The 22309-nt window shown below is 30.6% G+C and overlaps 1 pseudogene across 1 annotated transcript; it reads left to right on the top strand.

Moving 5' to 3' along the window:
- Positions 1-599: 599 nt before the first annotated feature.
- Positions 600-21319, top strand: LOC114916137 (acetolactate synthase small subunit 1, chloroplastic-like; annotated as a pseudogene). Its single transcript, XR_014431852.1, has 13 exons — positions 600-969; positions 1231-1343; positions 2511-2629; positions 2817-2966; positions 3840-3914; positions 9205-9287; positions 9371-10088; positions 11292-11444; positions 12499-12585; positions 12922-13026; positions 13120-13242; positions 14294-14446; positions 15339-21319. The product of XR_014431852.1 is annotated as an acetolactate synthase small subunit 1, chloroplastic-like (transcript).
- Positions 21320-22309: the final 990 nt, after the last annotated feature.

Raw genomic sequence — 22309 nt, 5'->3', positions numbered from 1 at the left:
ATGCTGAACAATTTCAAGGATACACGTTTTGTTGGAACTAGTAAACACTAAATATTAGAAATTTTTATAACTAATGTAACTGGACTATGAATTTGGTCTAATGTGTCATGCTTTTCCTTTATTTTTATAATTTTAAAAAAATTATTTTTATATTATTTTTTTTATTAATACTTTTTTCTCTTAATCAATTACAATATATATCTCTATATTACTTTTTTCTTCATAATTAATATTGTTCTCTCCTAACCAATTATAATGTATGTCTTTTAAATTAATATATCTTATCAAATTAAGTAAATTTATTTAGTTAAAAATATTTTAATCTAAAAATAATTAGTACATAAAATAATATAAATTCAGTCTTATATATAACAAAAACAAACAATGTTAGGTATTAACAAATAATTGTTCTATATTAGATATTATAAATTATAAACAAAAAGAATGGATGATGAAAAAAAATTAAATTAAAACACTAACTGATCTACAATGGAAAAAAATTGAATTACGGTCATTACATAAAAGTCTTAATATTGGTTTTAAATTCCTTAAAAATGAGTAATAAGATTTTTCACATTTCTTTGTATTATCATGTGTTTTTAGATATAAAATATTTTTTTTGTCTTATCAGGTTTATTTTATTTTAGCCTGCACTTAGCCTAACCTATATAACCGTGTAAACTAAAACTAATTATTTATAACCCTACAGAGGTTAAAAACCGAATTTGATAGATTGGATTACACAAGAGAACCAAGATATTCAAAAGAAAGAAAGAGCGACAGAAAGAGAGTGAGATAAAGATCCGAAACCGCATTTCGATCCGAAACCCTTTTCCAAAACCCTTTCCGAAACCGCACTTCGATCCGAAACACATTGAAACCGCACTTCGATCCGGAACCCTAACCTAAGTTAACGTGCGTCGATGGAGCTTCGTTCTGGTTGAGGACTTTCCAATCCCATAGTTTCTGGTAGACGTAATCTTTCTGATTTTATCTTTTACTTTCTTTTTCACAATTTCGGAACTTCTTTATTTTCTTTACTCTCTAGTTGGACGCAGGCCTTTTCATGAACCATTTTTTTTTTTCTTAATTTCATTTTTCTTGTTTGTTACTTGAATCTGTTTTGGTTGTGCTATTTTTCTTTTTGTGTTTATGCGAAGCGCGATTTCGAGATTTTTGATCGGTTGAAGTTTTGAAAACAAGAAGACTCAGACGCTGTGTCAATTTCAGGGTATTATCACACTGCTCTTCATGTTGCCGCGTGTGAGGTATTCACTGAGGTCGTTGAGTTTTTGATCCAGAAAGGTGCCGAAGTTGACGCCAAGGATCGATGGGGAAGCACGGTAATACCTACACTTTTTTTTTTTTTGATTTGGTTTAGTACCGTAAGTGATTGTGAATTTGTGATTTGATGTTTGGCTATTGGCATGGTTTGGTTGTGTTGTTAATTCCGGTTTCGTGTGACAAAAGCCAATAACATTGCCATAGATTTTGTTTAGGGAAGGTCTAAGGTTTGGCTTCAGCCTTCAGGGTCGTTGTATCTTGATTTACTATTGTTTGACTAGTCAAAATGTCAAATGCTTTATCCTTTTGAGTGTATTTGTTCTGTGGATTGTAATGCTCGAATAAATAATAGGATGTGTTGTAGATTAAGTTAGAGGCATTTTGTGGACATAATTGTGTTGCACTTTGCACGGGGTGGTTGACTAATTGTCTAGGCTTGAGTTTCTTTTATTGGAACAAGTTTAAGGCTACGCTTGAGTAAACTTCTGCATAATCACTTCTAAGGAAAAAAAATAGGAAGTAAAATTGAAATAAACTTTACCATAAGTTAAAATCAGCCTTATACATAAGTTAAAAATAAGATTTTGGTGAAGCGAATAAAAGAAAAATTCTACAAATTAGTTTATACATAAGCTAATTACAACTTTTTGAAGAATTTATTTCATTTTATCTTCCTATTTTTTTCTCTCCTAGAAATGTTTTTGGAGAAGATTATCCAAATAGGCCTTAAGTTAGCTTCCCCTCTTATCAAAAGGACTTTGATCTTACATTTGGTTACACTAGCGTTTATTTGGCAGGGTGTTTCCATATCTGAATTTCAAAAGCAAATACTTCTATTGCATGTTGTCTACGCGCTTGCCTGGTTAATAAAAACCGTATGACATGAGTAAATGTCAAGAGGATATAAGTGAAGTAAAACATTGAAAATGTGATTGATCTTGTGGTGTAAATTGTAATAGGTTTCTTTCTGCTTGATGTGTTGGACTATTAATTGTAATTGTCCTTATCCTTATCCTTAGTTTAATTCCTAATGAAGTGATAAGAAGTTTCTGCTTAAATTTTTCTGTAGTCTTGTCTTCAAACTCCTCATTTTCCTCTTCTTTGTATTCTGTAGTGAGTAGTGACTGTTCCATGGTCTTCTGTACGGGCTACTTTCGATTTTTTTTTTTTTTTTTTTTTTTTTACCAAAAAGGCATTAACATTTTATTGTGTGGATTGGAAAGCAGGGAAGGAGGAGCAGCCTAGGGATGATGTTGTTGTTGAAGATGAAACTAATGGCAGGTTTCTATTGTATCTTCATATTTGAATATAGTTTATGATCCTGACTCAGGTTCTGACTTTGAAGGTAAATTGTTTGACTCTCAGATTTTAAACTCTGAATATCTTAATTTCTTTGCACGTCTAGTAGTTTGAGTTTTTCTTGTCACAAGATTTCACGGTCACATTCCTGTCTCAAGTTTTCCTTTATTTTTTTTTCTACATAATTCTTGATATATAGATCCATAGGGTTTGATTCTTTTATTAGATACTAGGTAAAATGAACATTGCTGCATGGGTAGCAAAGAAGAGGAGGATAAGGATGCATCCACTTCCTTGAAAACAAAAGCAGAACCACCTAAGAGTGTCATTGAAGCACGCGCAGTAGCATGTGAGGAAGCTGAGAAGGCCAAGTATATGGCCAGGTCAGTTCATACTGATTATTGACGTTAACATTATCTGTAACTTCTGTTGCTTTAGAGATGTAAATCCATTAACATGCCCAATTATTCATAATTAAATTAAATTTCATCAAGTAAAGGGTGCTGCCCAAATAAAGCTTGCATGAGGGGCCTGTGACATCTCATCTCAAAGATATAAAACTATTACAGTGCATTCACTTAATAGCTGAAGCTTTCAAGAGCACTGGACTTTGTCAATTGTTTATTTAATTTTGCTACAAATAGACCCATGAATATTTGTCAAAAGAATCTGGACCTACCATTTTCTTTAGGTGTTTAATCCCGTAAAAAGTAATATTGCTACTACATTTCTTCTGTAAGTAGCATTTTGTAAAGCTTTTTCATGTTTGCGGATTCCCCTCGTTTCTTGATAATAAGCTACCTGGATTTCGGTAAATCATTGTTATATATATATATATATATATATATATTATATTATGTGATGCTTAGAAGAGGAGTGGGCTTACTAGGCTGCAGGTGTATGAAAGCCAAAGGAGGAATAAGGGGTAGAATTTGTTAAGAGAGAAATGTGTGAATAATAACAACCAGGCTAGTTGGTATACTTGGAGTGAATAAAAGAATGGAATTCTAGTATAAGACCAAAATGGAAGGAAGAGTTAAGATAAAGTGATGGAACTAGAGGAGGAAACATAAAGGTTCTGCATATTTGCTGCATCTAAATGCATTTGTTTTTTGTTCTACAGTTGTTTTTTTAGGCGGTTTACCTCTATTGTAAGGAGCAAACTCCAAATTTTCTCTTCACATATTATAAGTTTATACTTCATATTTATTATTTTACTTAAATATTCATGCATATTTTCCTATTGGTTGTGGCAGCTGTTGGCTTGAAGTGAAAAAGGCTTGAGATCCCACCTGATGTCTCACAAGATTACACTATTTTAGTTGTCCTAGGTACGTGCCAAATTCCATAATGATTTTCTTGCCATCTCTAAATTTAACTTGAACATAGTATCTATCCATTAAGGGGAATTGGAGCATACACAATTTTTTGTTAAAATTATTTATAAATCATACTGAATTGCATTGCTCACCTGTTTTGTTTTAGTTTTCTCAGTTTTTTTTTCCCTGTTTTTTAGAATGTTAAAGATGTATTGCCTCTATGCTAATCTTGTAATGTTTCTACCATGCTAATCATGGGCATTTCTTATGCTTAAAACCTAACAATTCTATCAATAAATTCATTTTATTAATAGTTTTTATTTATTTATTTTCATCAATTAGAGCTTAATTATTTATTTTAAATGTCAATCATTTATTAATATTTTTATTTTTTTTATTACAAATATTTTATATATCTTAAAAATATGAATTAAAACTGATATAATAAAAATTTAATGAAATTAGCAGATAAAATACTATCCATTACTTAACATCCCTAAATTATTTGAAGATATAGAAAAATATATTATCCACCAAAAACAACAAAAGAAAGAAGATAGTTAAAAAAAATTAACAAATACTATCCACTTAAAATATAAAAATATTATTAAAACTAATAAATTTAAGATGAAATCGATAATTAATTTTCATTAATAATTATTAAATTATTTTAATCTAATTATTTTCATTATTTTTTTATATATTGATTTTTTGCTTTTATTTCGATAATTTTTTTTTATACATTTGTTTTTTAATTTATATTTAGTAACAATTTATTTTATACTATTGTAAAACTAATAATTATTACTAATTATTATAATATTTTAATCCAATTTTTTCCTTTATCCACCAAAAAGAATTAAACAAAAATAATAAATAAATAATAAATGTGAAAAACTAATTTACACTATTGAAATTAAAAAAGTTTAAGGAAGAAAAGACAAAAATAGTATTATCAAATTGATTTCTCTACTATTTAATTGCCACGTTTTAGTTAGTATTATTCAGTTGTAATTTTTTTTAATAAGTTTCTTATATTTTTGGATGTAGCAGAAAATAGTCTCCCACTAAATAATGTATTTTTTGTGTGTTAATTGTCAAGTTTATTGTGTCACTTACAATAATTACTAAGTAAATTTGGATTCAAATAGAAAATAATATAACTTTTCCAACAAATGAATGAATAAGTTAAACAATTAAGGTGAATGAATTATATTCAAAGGTTTAACTAATTAATATCAAATTAGATTTATGAAAAAATTTAAAGGAATTCAATTACTAAAATATTTGTATTTAAAAATTTATAAATCAGAAACCTAAACTACAGGTAAAAAAATATATTCTAATGGCATTTACAGAAAAAATTGAAAATATGAATGAAAGACTTGATATATTTATGAAAAAATTGAAAATATATTCATAATTACGACTGATGAAAATTTATCGGAAAATGGAATCCATTTTGTTCACTATATCACTTCAGAAGTGAAACCTCTTCTGATAGTGAGCATGAAACATCTCATCGTTCAAATAGGCACAAAAGGAGCGACAGACCAAAGAAGGTGATTTGTTGGTAACACACTTTTTCTTAGTTTATAATCTTTCTCAATATACCGGTTTTAAAATTGAAAAAAATAAAATTGCATATTTTACCTATAATAAAATAGAAAAGAATTGAATAAAATTAATAATATAAAGCAAATATTAAAAAATATTAGCCAAGAAAAATTACAACTAAAAATAATAAAATTAGGAAGAAAAAAGTATTCACTTATCCTAAATGTTATTATTATTATTTTTTTATAAATAGGCACCTAAACGTTAGTTTTATCTTAATAAATCTTAAAAATTTATCTTGTTTTAAAATTAATATGATAAAATTTAATTTTATCTCGATTAATCCTTAAAACTTATTTTTTTTAAAATAATAAACACTTTCAATTTTAATTTCATTATAATTATATTTATCATTTATCATTTTACAAATAGTTTTTTAATTAATTTAGAGTTTAAGTAATTATCTTAAATATCAATCATTTATTAATATTTTTATTTTTAATTACAACTATTTTATATATAATAAAATATGAATTAAATTGACTAATAAAAATCTAATGAAATTAGGAGATAAAATATTATGCATTACTTAACATCCCTAAAATATTTGAAGATATAGAAAAAATATATTATCCACAAAAACAATTAAAGGAGAAAAGAATTAACAAATATTATCGACTTAAAATATGAAAAATATTAATAAGAAATATTTCACATTTACTCTTTATTAAAAAGATAGTGAAGGTTAGATTTTTCCTAAACTGCTACAGCCAAATTGTGAGACGTTGCACACTTTTTCCCCTTTAAAATTTTCATTTCCTTCACATTACCGGGTCATGTCTGATTTTAGGGTTTTGCGGCCATGGGTTATGCTTTGCATGAACGGGTTCCCGGTTGAGGTCTTAGCTTTTTCTTTCTTCTAACATTATTTTCTTGCATGTTTATCTTTCACTCTTTCACATTTTTATTTCTTTGATTAATTTCGTCAAATCCGTGGTCTCATTTCATGTTCTTTTTAAATTTTTCGGTTCTTTGACTCTCTTTTTGATTGTTTCTTTTGGCTTTGAAATGATTGCATGTTTATCTCTCACTTGTTCTTTACTTTAACTCTGTTTCATGAATTTGATTCTCTGCTTAATTTTACCAATTCCATGTTTTCATATCACGATCTTTGTTAATTTTCAGTTCTTTGGCTTTCTTTCTTATTGTCATTTTTAGCTTTCATATAATTTATTAATAATTTCTCAGGTTATGTAATGTTTCTTTTATAGTACATATATGTATTTTACCCTTCTTATGTATGTATAAACACTTCTTTCTCAAGATGTGTTTAGAGTTGTATATGTGTCTGTATGTTTGTTTGTTGAAGGGTTTGTCATTTTCTGAATTCCGGTGCATATTACCGAATTATTGGCTGATTTGGCTATACCTACAGCTCAACCATCAATATTTCTATTCATTGCTCTGTGAATTTTTTTCTGCCCTCTGTATTATTGAGGACTAGCAAAGATTTCAATTTAGTTTTTATAATTCAAATTTTTAATTTCATTTTTAAAACCGGTATATTGAGAAAGTTTAATTAAATCAAAATGAATATAGGAAGATGTCTATGTGGAGGAAATTGGAAGTGAATGTTGTTCCTTCTTTGGATAATTTCCACATTTAATATTTTGGCTGATTCCATGTTCTTGTTTCAAGATATATATTTTTTTTATTTCTGTTTTTCGGTTCTTTACCTTTCTTTTTGATTGTCTATATGTGTGACATTATTTTCCAAATTGGGTTGATTCCGTGTTCTTGTTTCATGAATCTCCAATCTCTACAAGTATGACATTATTTTCCAAATTTTTCCCTAATACGGTTGTTGTTTGCATGGTTTGTTTTCCTCATACTCAATCCATTTGTCTCATAAGATATGAACATAGTTTTTGTATTTATTATTCGATGTGTGCCTTTATTTGTCTTAACTCAAAATGGCAGGGCCTCTTGAGTTTTGAGGCAAGGTTTTTCAATTTTTTTCTTCAGTTCTACAGCTTTAGCCTTTAGAGCATCTTTATTAACTTCTCTTGCTGAAGAATAAGTTCCAAGATTTTTATTAGTTTCATTATTTTAAAAAAATTATTTTATTGTTTGAGCCTAAGAGTTCTATCATACATTCTTTTGTCTAAGAAAGTTTTGTCACACAGATGATTAGGTGCTTTATAAAATTTATAATATTATTTTTTCCATGGTTAAAGTATTAGCTAAATAGTTCTTCTGCAGACAACTTGAGAGGGTGACGCAAAAATGAAAGGCTTGTTTGCAATTTTTTGGAAGAGTGGAAAAATTATGTTTATGCCTTTTAAGGAACATAGTTGTGAGAGAGAAATAGGGAGCCCACAAGAATGAAAGATCAACCACAATGAAATGAGGGCCAATATATCTAGGCCTGGTCCAAAACTAAGCCTAAAGGTTCGATGTAGAACATTATTTCATAGGGGATAGTCACCCAAGTAATCAAGTGATCTAACCGTCATTATTTAGGCCCTATAAGGAATTTTTTTAAGTAGTTAACTGGTTAGGTAGCTATAAATTGAAGCAGAAAAAAATGTAAAGGAAATCAGTTAATTGATTGCAAGAAAGGGTCACAAGAAAAACAATTAATATGTGTCTCTATAAAAATAAATGACGGTAAAAGTAAACTCATTTTCTGTTTTGAAGTTGTTTGCTATGCCATATAGTGTGTCTTAACTCTGTTTAGAAATGTTTTCCTCAAGTCTGTTTTCAGTTTTCACTCATTTTCTGTTTTGAAGTTGTTTGCTATGCTATATAGTGTCTTAACTCTGTTTAAAAATGTTTTCCTGAAGTCTGTTTTCAATTTTCCTTGCTCTTTCCATTCTATAGATTTTCTGCTGAAGAGCTTGATGTTTTATCTTGAGTTGAGAAAAATTTCTATTGTATAAAATTAGGTTTGTATTGTACAAAATTCTTAAAACTACCATGCTTGGCTGGTTGTTCAAATACCTTGTGTTGATATGCGTCTTCAAGAGTTAGGACTTGATAAAAAGAGTTTGTTCTTTGGTAAATGGTAAAACAGATTGAGTGCTTGAATGCAGCTTATCTCTTGGTAAAATGTAATAGCAAGTCTTTGCAAAATTGATTTTATTCAAAATTAAATTTAAAGGAATGTGATTTATTTTTTGACCTTTTATTTAAAGGAAGTTAGTAGGAAAATTTAGTATAATATTTTTATCGAAAACAAAAGCTACCTAAAGTTCCTTCAACTCAAAATCAATTTATCAACCCAAAATCAAATATATGAATTTTGTTTAAAATCTTGTTTTGTATCCCACTCAAGCTAAGAATATGGCTAGAATATTCCTTTCAAGACTTGGACAATCCTCTTCCCTCAAGCTAGTATTGGACCACTTGAAAATGTTCATTCCTTCTGGGTGTAAGACGTGTTTGTTAAAAGCCCTACATTGGCTAGGAATATGGCTAGACTACTCCTTATCGCAATTTGTCAATCATCTTCCCTTGAGTTGGCCTTTTGGGAGTGAGTTAAGCCAGATCTGTTTCTAATGCCATTCATTACAAGATTTCCTTAATTTTTTTTATCAATATTATTTCTTAGATATTAATAGCCATTTGCTAGCTTTTTCTTCTTGTCTTTTATGTGTGTTTAATTTTACACTCCTTGCTCTTTTTAGGATGAGAATTGAACTTGGAACTTTTACTTCCTTGATGCATTGTTTGCTTTTTACAGGTTAGGAATTTGGTTCCCCAAAAATTTGAACCAAACAATAATTGACAGAGTTGTGAAGGGAGATGAGATGGAATGCATGAAAGGTGAGGCTAATCTAGCCCTGAGTTAATTTAATTCTTGCAGCCTATTTATGCTTAAAACTTCTATTATAATTATATTGTTTCAGCATTTGTGAAACTTGTGATGTGAAAAGAATGATCATAAAAATATACAGTATGAAGTTGAAATAGCCTGTGGCTGCGAATAGAAATCCAAAAATGATTGCAAGAAATGTATATTTGTTGAAGCATGCATTTGACAAGCTAAGTCAATGATGATGGATATATGGTTGAAGGTATATTGTTTAAGGTTGTGGCTGAAATATTTTTTGACTTTTGAGTGTTATCCTGTTTCACAGTGGTCAATCATTGTTATATATACACACACACACACACACACACACACATATATATATATATATATGTATTATATTATGCTTGGAAGAGGAGTGGGCTTACTAGGCTGCAAGTGTATGAAAGCCAAAGGAGGAATAAGGGGTAGAATATGTTGAGAGAAATTTGTGAATAAAAACCAAGCTAGCTGGTATACTTGGAGTGAAAAAAAGAATAGAATTCTTGTATAACACCAAAATGCAAGGAAGAGGAAAGATAAAGTGATGGAGCACTTTAGGATTCTGCATAGCTACTGTATCTATGTGCATGTTTTTGTTCTAAAGTTTTCTTTTTAGGATTTTACCTCTATGGTAAGGAGCTAGACTCCAAATTTTCTTGGTCAACCTAATTCTTGTTTATGTCTTTTGGTTGCATACCCCACTTCCTTTTATGGCTGCTGTTCAAAGAAATTTTGGCAAGTTTGGAATTAAAGAAATAGCCAGAACTGGAAAGGTTGAGTAGATAAGAAATTCCTTAACTTTTGTATCTTGTCCACTTTGTTGAGTGTTACTAGTATATCGTAGGCTGTGCAAAATTAACTAATTCATTATTATCTAATGATGTAACCATGGTTGTCAATCTCTAGTGACAACTCGTAAACTCGTACGAGTTTACAAGAGCTTACCTGTACAACTCGGAGGTAAAATCGTTTTTTAGTGAACTCGGAGCAATCTCGGTGAACTCGGGTAAACTCGTGTAAACTCGCGAGACTATCTCCGATATTAAGAGATCACCGTTTTTTTTTTTCCACTTACACAAAACGCACGTTTTGTGTTGTGTGTTAGGGCACTTTCGTCTCCTACTCTCCTCTCCACTCCAGACCTCCGTAGCGCCTCTTCCACGGCTCTCCTCCTTCGCGCCTCACCTCCTCCGCGCGCCTCACCTCCTTCGCGCGACACCTCCGCGCGTCTCCTCTCCTCTCCGCGCGACACCTCCGCGAGTCTCCTCTCCTCTCCGGCGAATCTCCGCCGATCTATCCTCTCTGACAGTGGCTCTGTCTTCCCCGGCATTTGCAGATCTGTCTTCTTCTAAGAGGGAAGGCAGCGGCGACGGCTTGAGGAAGGGTTGCATTGCAGGAAAAATAATTAGGGTTGGAATATGGGCCAAATGGGCCAAGTTTTATTTTTTGTTTTGATTTGGTTAAGAGGGTTTTTACTTCATTATTTTTTTTAGAAAGTAACCTCTCTTTATTAATTATTAATTATTATTATTATAATTTAGATCATATTTTAAGTAATACAAAATTTAATATAAGACCTTAAATATTTTGTTTTCTTAATTTTTTTATTTTGTTTAACTACTATAAATTTTTATTATTAAAAATATTTAATGTATAAATAGTTATATTTTTATTTTTATATGTATATTATTAATTATTTGTATTATAAATTATCTAATATTTATATATATATATATATAAATAAATTAGAATAGTGTAATCCTGCTATATTTAATAAATTATTTTATTATTAATATAATTTGTTATTTTACTCTTTAATATAAAGTTAAAATGTTTAATTATTATATAATTTTTAATTATTTTTATAATTTTGTTTATTGAGTAATCTCTTACGAGTTTACGATACGAGTTTACGGAGCCTTCACGAGATTACGTAAACTCTCGAGATTGACAATCTTGGATGTAACTATACTTAGATTGCATTAAGAAGGGAAAAGATAAGTGCATCTGCTCCATTTTGGCGGTATTCAGCTGCTTTGTATCCAGATCTTGAAGGAAAAACACCTGTTAATGCCCTCGTGGGAGCAAAAAATATGACTCCTGTTGCCAAAAATGATGTGCCTGTGGGGGTATGATCTTATATACTCTTTAACCCTACCATTTCCTTTTTAAATCTATGTTTGAACACTTCAACTTTAAAACTGAAATATATTAGCCTGAAATTAAATAATTGGCATATCCTATCAAAAATTTTAAATTTAGAAATCATGAACAAACTTAGTTTCCTGTATTAATTTGGCAAATTTTGCTAAATGGTTCAATTCTTATGCATATTTCAAAACACTATTGACATTCCAGCTAATGATTTTTACAGCTGAACACTTTTTGTCCCTTGTGCTTTTGGAACATATTTTAATATTATATTAGAAAGGATTGGTAAACAGGCTGAAGTTTTATGGCAGTTTGCACTTTATGGAATTCTTTTGTGTGCCTGGCTGCAGTATAACGGCCTCATATTTAAGAATGTAGCTTTTTCCTTCAGCAAAATATGGGACAGGATTGTGTTTATGTATCGACTTTGTTATTATGCTGTTTTCTTTTTTAAATGAGTTGTCATTTCTGACATTTACCTGGGCAGGCTCTCTATCTTCTCATCCACCCCCCGCCCCCCCCAAAAAAAAATTTCTTGCATCTTTTTTCCCATTTATTTTGGAGACTATTTTATCCTCCACACAGTTGTACTCACTCTTTTCCTTTCTCATTTTTTTTTCTCATAAGAGGCCATTAGGTCCATCAAATTGATTTTGTATTGTTGATTGTGACTTGATTATCCATATACCTTTCTTTCCCTGACTCCACCTTCCCTTAGACACCAAAATTCAGAGCAATTATTTGATTCTTGTTACTAGCTACGTTCTGGTTCTGGTAGAAATTGAATGATACATTCTAGGTCAGTCTTGAGCATCATAATATATTCTTGTTGGACTTATATTGTCTTTGCTTAGCATCAACTGTTTTAATTTGAGTTTATAGAATTTCAATGATTGGTTGGTTAAAGGAGAACAAATCAGTAACTATTGCAAAGAATAAAGCTAACATTGGCATAAATGCAGTCCATTACTTCATGTTCAATATTTGCCCCCTTCTCTGACCTTTTCTTTTGATATGTTTTCTCGTGTGAAGGGAGATGTTTATCCAATAGAGCCTTCAGATGGTTTTACATTCAATCAAATACTTGATGCTCACTGGGGTGTCCTCAATGATGAAGATCTAAGTTGCTTATGTCCTTAAATGTAAAATGATTAAATTTAATTTAGTTAGAAGGCTTGGGACAAAAGTTGTATTTAACTTTAATTTTGTTGAGCTAACATGATTTTTGTTTTCAGAAATCACGTATTAAAAGGCTTGGGACAAAAAATTTTGTTTCAAAAGTGTTTCATAATTTTTTTCAACTGTGAAGTCTTAATTATTATAATTAGAAATATTTCATGCTTATAAAGATCCAAAAATATAGTATAATGCTAGTTGCACATTAGCATGTAATATTCATCAATTTTCTGACTGGCATGTTTGGAACTATCTCACTGTTGGGATAAATGCCTTCAGATTAGTGGAATTCGATCACAAACTTTATCCATGCTTGTGATTGATGCTCCCGGACTTCTAAACATTGTTACAGGAGTTTTTGCTAGAAGGGACTATAACATTCAGGTTTGCATTTTTTTTAATGTGTACAAAGTGCAAGCATATAAGTCTAATCTTTTGGGTTTTCTTATCTTCTTGAATCTGCTTTGTTATTTCCAGAGTTTAGCTGTAGGACATGCAGAAGTTGAAGGACTTTCTCGACTTACAACCATGGTTCCTGGGACAGATGAGTCAATCGGCAAGCTGGTGCAGCAACTGTATAAGCTAGTAGAGCTACATGAGGTTCAAATTCTCTTCGAAAAAAAAAAAATACCTCATATCCTATAAATTATTTGATTTTAGCAATAATTGTTTTTAAGTATTACTGTTTTCAGTGTCCCGTAGGCTGTAGCAGTTTGAGTGCTTGTTTGATTAAGTTTATTTTGCATTAAAATATATTTCTGAAAAAAAAAAAAACTATTCCCACAAACCTTGTAAGGGCAGGTCTCCATCTATGGACCCAAATGAACATATCTGGCTTAGCCAAACATGTGAACCTGAGAAGTCTAGAAAGTAACCCAACTAAGCTTTTTTGTGATTTGGGGTGAAACTGTGAAAGTGGAGGAGGAACAGGCTAATGCCTGATAAGCTTGGAATAGTAATTCCCCATGGTATATCCTATTATATTCTAAAATGAGTAGTTACCTCATAGGCTGTACTAAATTTTGGCTACAGTGAAGATTTAGGTGTATTGGACTAAAGAATTTGTCAAAGTTGTTAGAATATTCCTCTAACTACAGATTGTCAGATTTCAACATTGAGCATGTACTGCTTGAAATCATTGATCATAGTTCAAACCTTGTTTTCCCCTTGTTTTTGCCCATGGACAATAAGCCTATTGTTTACTGTAGTTCAAATAAATTTTTTCCGTTGTTTTTGCCCATTGACAATAGCCTATACTTCACTGTAGTTCAAACCGCATTACATCCTTTCTTTTTTTATTGTTTGTGCACCTGGCTACCACTGGACATCTTTGTTGGTTTGGACACAAGTGGAGAGCTAAATATTTAGTGGATTTTGTGTTCTCTAGTAGTATCTGAATAATAAAGAGTATTCTGAAACTCGACTATTTTGCACTAGCCTTATTTTAAAAACCTAACTTGTTCCAGAATTCCAATCGAAAAACTTTCTATCAGGTCTTATTTGCATAAATCCTTATCTTCCTTTCTTTGTTTCTTCCTAATGTATTTTACCATTGAGAAAAAGATTGATAGAGTGCATAAATATTTGACCATTTTTAACATTAAAAAAATATGGCCATTTTATACATTTCCATTAACGGATATTTCTTCAGGTTCGTGATATCACCCACTTGCCATTTGCTGAGCGATAGGTGATGCTAATAAAAATTGCTGTAAATGCTGCTGCACGGCGCGATGTCCTTGATATTGCCAGCATTTTCCGGGCTAAAGCTGTCGATGTATCTGATCACACAATAACTCTAGAGGTGAATTTTATGTAGACTTTTCAACCAAGTGATATAGTATCTTATTTAACATCAACTTATTTGATACTCAAACATGGTGAATACTGCTTTCCCCTATTTAGTGACTATAGGGTTCTTACAAATTGCACTTAAACCAATATATTTTAGCTGAATAATACGGTGCTACGAGGTCGTAGGATCCTGCATTGTTATTAGTTTAATGTCTATTGGATGAAAATTTGTCCCAACAGTCAACAAAGCTACCACCAATTAGGCAGGGGATCAGAGCTGCTATCATATAGTTTTTTCAAGGTCATGAAAATAGATACCATTAAGCAATTTATCCAGCATCCTAACGTGTTAAGAATCATTCTATGCCCACTGTCTGCAGCATTACACATCCGTTTTCTCTCTTTATTGTGATGATCAGCTATCAGTCAGCAACAGAAGTGTTTGTTTTCTTCTAATCTTAACAAATACAATTGTAGGTTTAAATAACAATTGTACCCTAACCTTTATAGATCTATATTTTCCTTCTTTCAAATTAATATTATTGACAAAATTGGGGCCCTGAGATGATGTTTTTCCTCAAAAAAAGTGTAATATAGTAGAAGTTAACAACTGATGACACCATATTGATGCAAATTTGTTGGGTTGCTGCTAGGTTAATTAATAATTATTTTCTTCTTCCAACTAGACTTTGGTTATTAAGGCAGCAGATTACTTCTTTTTGCTTAAAAAGGTTAAGCTGATGAAACAAAATTGGAAATTAGATTTTTTTCTTTTTTGTATTTATTTATTTGCTTCCAAGTATTTGCATCTTTTGAAACTTCTGCCATGGTTACTTCAGATTGACAGATCCTGTATTGCTTTGAAATTGTTTCCGGAACTAATTGATATGTTGTTGCACCAGCTTACCGGAGACCTGGACAAGATGGTTGCATTGCAGAGATTGTTAGAACCATATGGCATTTGTGAGGTATGTTGTATAAGTCTTTTCACCTTGTCATATTTTGCTAAGACAGTTGATTTGTTTAAATACCTTATTCCATAGATTTCCAGAATTGAATTTGGTGCATTTAGATTCTTTTATTTTGTTCCGACGTTTTCCATTGTTTAACAAGCCAGAATACTGGTGGAAAGAAAGATGTTCTTGGTTAAGGCAGTTAGCACACCTCACTTATAGCAAACTACATGCCAATGTTGATTTTATTAAGCAGTTAGCACACTGATAGACATTATTTCAAAAACAAAATACTGAGTATTCAAAGGAGTAATATTTATATTTTTGAGTATATATATTTTATTAAAATATAAAAACTGTAGAATATATATGAAAAATATACCACAATGAATAAGTATTTTTGTGACTGTATAGATTAAATAATAACTATATAATGAAATTAATCGGATTGGGCCCAACTGGATGGTTCAACCTTGTTTTTAGACTACGGTTTTTGCACCAGCTAGCTCTGTTTATTACTTGAATCCAGTCTTTATGATGTTTGTTTATGATTGGTTGTATTTATATGATGATTATTTTTGTCGACAAATGATGAAAGAGGTATACGATCTTCTTATCCCTGATCCTGATGTCGAAAAATTGAGACGGTTATTATTAGATACATGTATTCATTGTGAAAAAATATAGGACGTGATAGTCTTATATATTGCACTTGTCCCTCATCTCGGTAAAAATTGGTTGTATTTACATGATGATTATTTTTGTCGACAAATGATGAAAGAAGTATACGATCTTCTTATACCTAATCCTGATATCAAAAAATTCAGACAGTTATTATTAGATGTATGTTGTATTCATCGTGAAAAAATATAAGACATGAAAGTCCTATAGATTTGCCTTTGTCCCTCATCTCGGTAAAAATTGGTTATATTTATATGGTGATTATTTTTATCGACAAATGATGAAAGAGGTATACAATCTTCTTATGTCTAATCTTGATGTCAAAAAATTGAGACGGTTATTATTAGATGCATGTTGTATTTGTCGTGAAAAAATATAGGGAATGAAAGTCTTATATATTGCCGTTATCCCTCATCTAGATAAAAATTAGTTGTATTTACAAGATGATTATTTTTGTCAAGAAATGATGAAAGATGTATACAATTTTCTTATGCTTGATACTGATGTCGACAAATTGAGACGGTTATTATTAGATGCATGTTGTATTAATGGTGAAAAAATATAGATCATGAAAGTCCTGTATATTTTCCTTTGTCCCTCATCTCGGTAAAATTTGGTTGTATTTACATGATTATTTTTGTCGACAAATGATGAAACAGGTATACGATTTTCTTATGCCTGATCCTGATGTCGAAATATTGAGACTTTTCTTATTAGATGCATGTTGTATTCATCGTGAAAAAATATAGGACATTAAAGTCCTATATATTGCCCTTGTCCCTCATCTCGGTAAAAATTAGTTGTATTTAGATGATTATTTTTGTCGACAAATGATGAAAGAGGTATCCAATCTTCTTATGCCTGATCTTGATGTCGTCAAATTGAGAAGGTTATTATTATATGCATGTATTTATCATGAAAAAATATAGGGCATGAAAGTCCTATATATTGCCCTTGTCCCTCATCTCAGTAAAAATTGATTGTATATACATGATTATTTTTGTCGACAAATGATGAAAGAGGTATACAATCTTCTTATGCCTGATCCTGATGTCGATAAATTGAAACGGTTATTATTAAATTTATGTGGTATTTATCGTGAAAAAATATAGGGCATGAAAGTCCTATATATTGTTCTTGTCCCTCATCTTGGTAAAATTTAATTGTATTTACATGGTAATTATTTTTGTCGACAAATGATGAAAGAAGTATGCAATCTTCTTATACTTGATCCTGATGTCGACAAATTGAGACGATTATCATTAGATGCATGTTATATTCAACGTGAAAAAATATATGGCATGAAAGTCTTATATATTGTCCTTGTCCCTCACCTTGGTAAAAATTGGTTGTATTTACATGATTATTTTTGTCGATAAATGATAAAAGAGGTATATAATCTTCTAATGCCTGATTCTGATGTCGACAAATTGAGACAGTTATTATAAGATGCATGATGTATTGATCGTTAAAAAATATGGGCCATGAAAGTCTTATATATTGCCCTTGTCCCTCATCTCGGTAAAAATTGGTTGTATATACATGATTATTTTTGTCGACAAATGATGAAAGAGGTATCTAATCTTCTTATGCCTGATCCTGATGTCGATAAATTGAGAAGGCTATTATTATATTTGTGGTATTTATCGTGCAAAAATATAGGGCATGGAAGTCCTATATATTGCCCTTGTCCCTCATCTCGATAAAAATTGGTTGTATTTACATGATTATTTTTGTCAATAAATGATGAAAGATGTATTTAATCTTCTTATGCCTGATCCTGATGTCGACAAATTGAGACGGTTATCATTAGATGCATATTATATTCAACGTGAAAAAATATAGGGCATGAAAGTCTTATATATTGTCCTTGGCCCTCACCTCGGTAAAAAATGGTTGTATTTACATGATTATTTTTGTCGATAAATGATAAAAGAGGTATATAATCTTCTTATGCCTGATCCTGATGTCGACAAATTGAGACAATTATTATAAGATGCATGTTGTATTGATCGTTAAAAAATATAGGCCATGAAAGTCTTATGTATTTTCCTTGTCCCTCATCTCGGTAAAAATTAATTGTATTTACATAATGATTATTTTTTTCAACAAATGATGAAAGAGGTATACAATCAACTTATGTCTGATCCTGATGTCGATAAATTGAGACGGTTATTATTAAATGTATGTTGTATTTATTGTGAAAAAATATAGGACATGAAAGTCCTATATATTTGTCTGTCTCTCATCTCGGTAAAAATTAGTTGTATTTACATGATGATTATTTTTGTCGACAAATGATGAAAGAGATATCCAATCTTCTTATGCCTGATCCTGATGTCGTCAAATTGAGAAGGTTATTATTAGATGCATGTATTCATCGTGAAAAAATATAGGGTATGAAAGTCCTATATATTGCCCTTGTCCCTCAATTCGGCAAAAATTGGTTGTATATACATGAGGATTATTTTTGTCGACAAATGATGAAAGAGGTATGAAATCTTCTTATGTCTGATCCTGATGTCGACAAATTGAGATGATTATTATTAGATGCATGTTGTATTCATTGTGAAAAAAAAGGGGCATGAAAATCCTATATATTGCACTTGTCCCTCATCTTGATAAAAATTGGTTGTATTTATATGATTATTTTTGTTGGCAAATGATGAAAGAGGTATGCAATCCTCTTATGCCTGATCCTGATGTCGACAAATTGAGATGGTTATTATTAGATGCATGTTATATTCATCGTGAAAAAATATAGGGCATGAAAGTTGTATATATTACCCTTGTCCCTCACCTCAGTAAAAATTAGCTGTATTTACATAATGATTATTTTTGTTGATAAATGATGAAAGAGGTATACAATCTTCTTATGCCTAACTCTAATGGCGACAAATTGAGATAGTTATTATAAGATGCGTGTTGTATTGATCGTTAAAAATTATACGTCGTGAAAGTCCTATATATTGCCATTGTCTCTCATCTCGGTAAAAATTGGTTGTATTTACATAATGATTATTTTTGTCGACAAATGATGAAAGAGGTATACAATCTTCTTATGCCTAATCTTAAAGTCGAAAAATTGAGACGGTTATTATTAGATGCATGTTATATTTATCTTGAAAAAATATAGGGCATGAAAGTCCTATATATTGCCCTTGTCCCTCATCTGGGTAAAAATTAGTTGTATTTACATGATTATTTTTGTTAACAAATGATGAAAGAGGGATACAAACTTCTTATGTCTGATCCTGATGTCGACAAATTGGGATGATTATTATTAGATGTATGTTGTATTCATCGTTAAAAAATATAAGACATGAAAGTCTTATATATTTGCCTTTGTCCCTCGTCTAGGTAAAAATTGGCTGTATTTACATGATGGTTATTTTTGTCGACAAATGATGAAAGAGGTATACAATCTTCTTATGCTCGAGCCTGATTTCAAAAAATTGAGACGGTTTTATTAGATGCATGTTGTATTCATCGTGAAAAAATATAGAGCATGAAAGTCCTATGTATTGTCGTTGTCTCTCATCTCGGTAAAAATTGGTTGTATTTACATGATGATTATTTTTGTCGACAAATGATGAAAGAGGTACACGATATTCTTATGCCTGATCCTGATGTTGAAAAATTGAGACGTTTATTATTAGATGCATGTTGTATTCATGGTGAAAAAATATAGGTCATGAAAGTCCTGTATATTTTCCTTTGTCCCTCATCTCGGTAAAAATTGGTTGTATTTACATGATGATTATTTTTGTCGACAAATGATGAAAATCGTATACGATCCTCTTATGCCTGATTTGGTTGTATTTACATGATGATTATTTTTGTCGACAAATGATAAAAATCGTATACGATCCTCTTATGCCTGATCCTGATGTCGAAAAATTAAGACGATTATTATTAAATGCACGTTGTATTCATCGTGAAAAAATATAGGCCTTGAAAGTCCTATATATTACCTTTGTCCCTCATCTCGGTAAAAATTGGTTGTATTTACATGATGATTATTTTTGTCGACAAATGATGAAAGAGGTATGCAATCTTCTTATGTCTGATCCTGATGTAGACAAATTGAGACGGTTATTATTAGATGCAAGTTGTATTCATCCTGAAAAAATATTGGGCATGAAAGTCCTATATATTGTCATTGTCCCTCATCTCGGTAAAACTTAGTTGTATTTACATGATAATTATTTTTGTCGACAAATGATGAAAGAAGTATACAATTTTCTTATGCCTGATCCTGATGTCGACAAATTGAAAATTATTATTAGAGGCATGTTTGATTCATTGTTAAAAAATATAGGGCATGAATGTCCTATATATTTGCCTTTGTCCCTCATCAGTAAAAAATGGTTGTATTTACATGACGATTATTTTTGTCGACAAATGATGAATGAGGTATACAATCATCTTATGCCTGATCCTGATGTCGAAAATTTGAGACAGTTATTATTAGATGCATGTTGTATTCATCGTGAAAAAATAAAGGGCATGAAAGACGTATATATTGTCGTTGTCCCTCATCTCGGTAAAATTTAGTTGCATTTACATGATATTATTTTTGTCGACAAATGATGAAAGAAGTATACAATCTTCTTATGCCTGATCCTGATGACGACAAATTGAGAATTATTATTAGAGGCATGTTGTATTCATTGTTAAAAAATATAGGGCATAAAAGTCCTATATATTTGTCTTTGTCCCCCATCTCGGTAAAAAATTGTTGCATATACATGACGATTATTTTTGTCGACAAATGATGAATGAGGTATACAATCATCTTATGCCTGATCTTGATGTCGAAAAATTGAGACAGTTATTATTAGATGATGTTGTATTCATCCTGAAAAAATACAGGGCATGAAAGTCCTATATATTGTCCTTGTCACTCATCTCGGTAAAATTTAGTTGTATTTTCATGATAATTATTTTGGTCGACAAATGATGAAAGAAGTATACAATCTTATGTCTATTCCTGATGTCGACAAATTGAGAATTATTATTAGATGCATGTTGTATTCATTGTTAAAAAATATAGGACATGTAAGTCCTATATATTTTCCTGTCCCTCTCTCGGTAAAAAATGATTGTATTTACATGACGATTATTTTTGTCGACAAATGATGAATAAGGTATACAATCATCTTATGTCTGATCCTGATGTCAAAAAATTGAGACGGTTATTATTAGATGCATGTTGTATTCATCCTGAAAAAATATAGGGCATGAAAGTCCTATATATTGTCCTTGTCACTCATCTCGGTAAAATTTAGTTGTATTTTCATGATAATTATTTTGGTCGACAAATGATGAAAGAAGTATACAATCTTCTTATGCCTGTTCCTGATGTCGACAAATTGAGAATTATTATTAGATGCATGTTGTATTCATTGTTAAAAAATATAGGACATGTAAGTTCTATATATTTGTCTGTCCCTCATCTTGGTAAAAAATGATTGTATTTACATGACGATTATTTTTGTCGACAAATGAAGAATGAGGTATAAAATCATCTTATGTCTCATCCTGATGTCGAAAAATTGAGACGGTTATTATTAGATGCATGTTGTATTCATCCTGAAAAAATATAGGGCATGAAAGTCTTATATATTGCCTTTGTCCCTCATCTCAGTAAAATTTAGTTGTATTTACTTTATAATTATTTTTGTCGACAAATGATGAAAGAAGTATACAATCTTTTGATGTCTGATCTTGATGTCGACTAATTGAGAATTATTATTAGATGCATGTTGTATTCATTGTTAAAAAATATAGGGCATGAAAGTCCTATATATTTGCCTTTGTCCCTCATCTCGGTAAAAAATGGTTGTATTTACATGACGATTATTTTTGTCGACAAATGATGTATGAGGTATACAATCTTCTTATGCCTGATCCTGATGTCAAAAAATTGAGACGATTATTATTAGATGCATGTTATATTAATCGTGAAAAAATATAGGGCATGAAAGTCCTATATATTGTCTTTGTCCCTCATCTCTGTAAATTTTTTTTATCTTTACATGATTATTTTTGTCGACAAATGATGAAAGAGGTATACAATCTTCTTATGCCTGATCCTGATGTCGACAAATTGAGACGGTTATTATTAGATGGATGTTGTATTCATCATGAAAAAATATAGGGCATGAAAGTCCTATATATTGCATTTGTCCTTAGTATCGTTAAAAATTAGTTGTATTTACATGATGATTATTTTT

Source organism: Cajanus cajan, chromosome 2 (assembly GCF_000230855.2).
Source record: "Cajanus cajan strain Asha chromosome 2, NIPB_CcT2T_4, whole genome shotgun sequence".
Classification (NCBI taxonomy): domain Eukaryota; kingdom Viridiplantae; phylum Streptophyta; class Magnoliopsida; order Fabales; family Fabaceae; genus Cajanus; species Cajanus cajan.
This window is presented reverse-complemented; position numbering and strand designations above follow the sequence as displayed.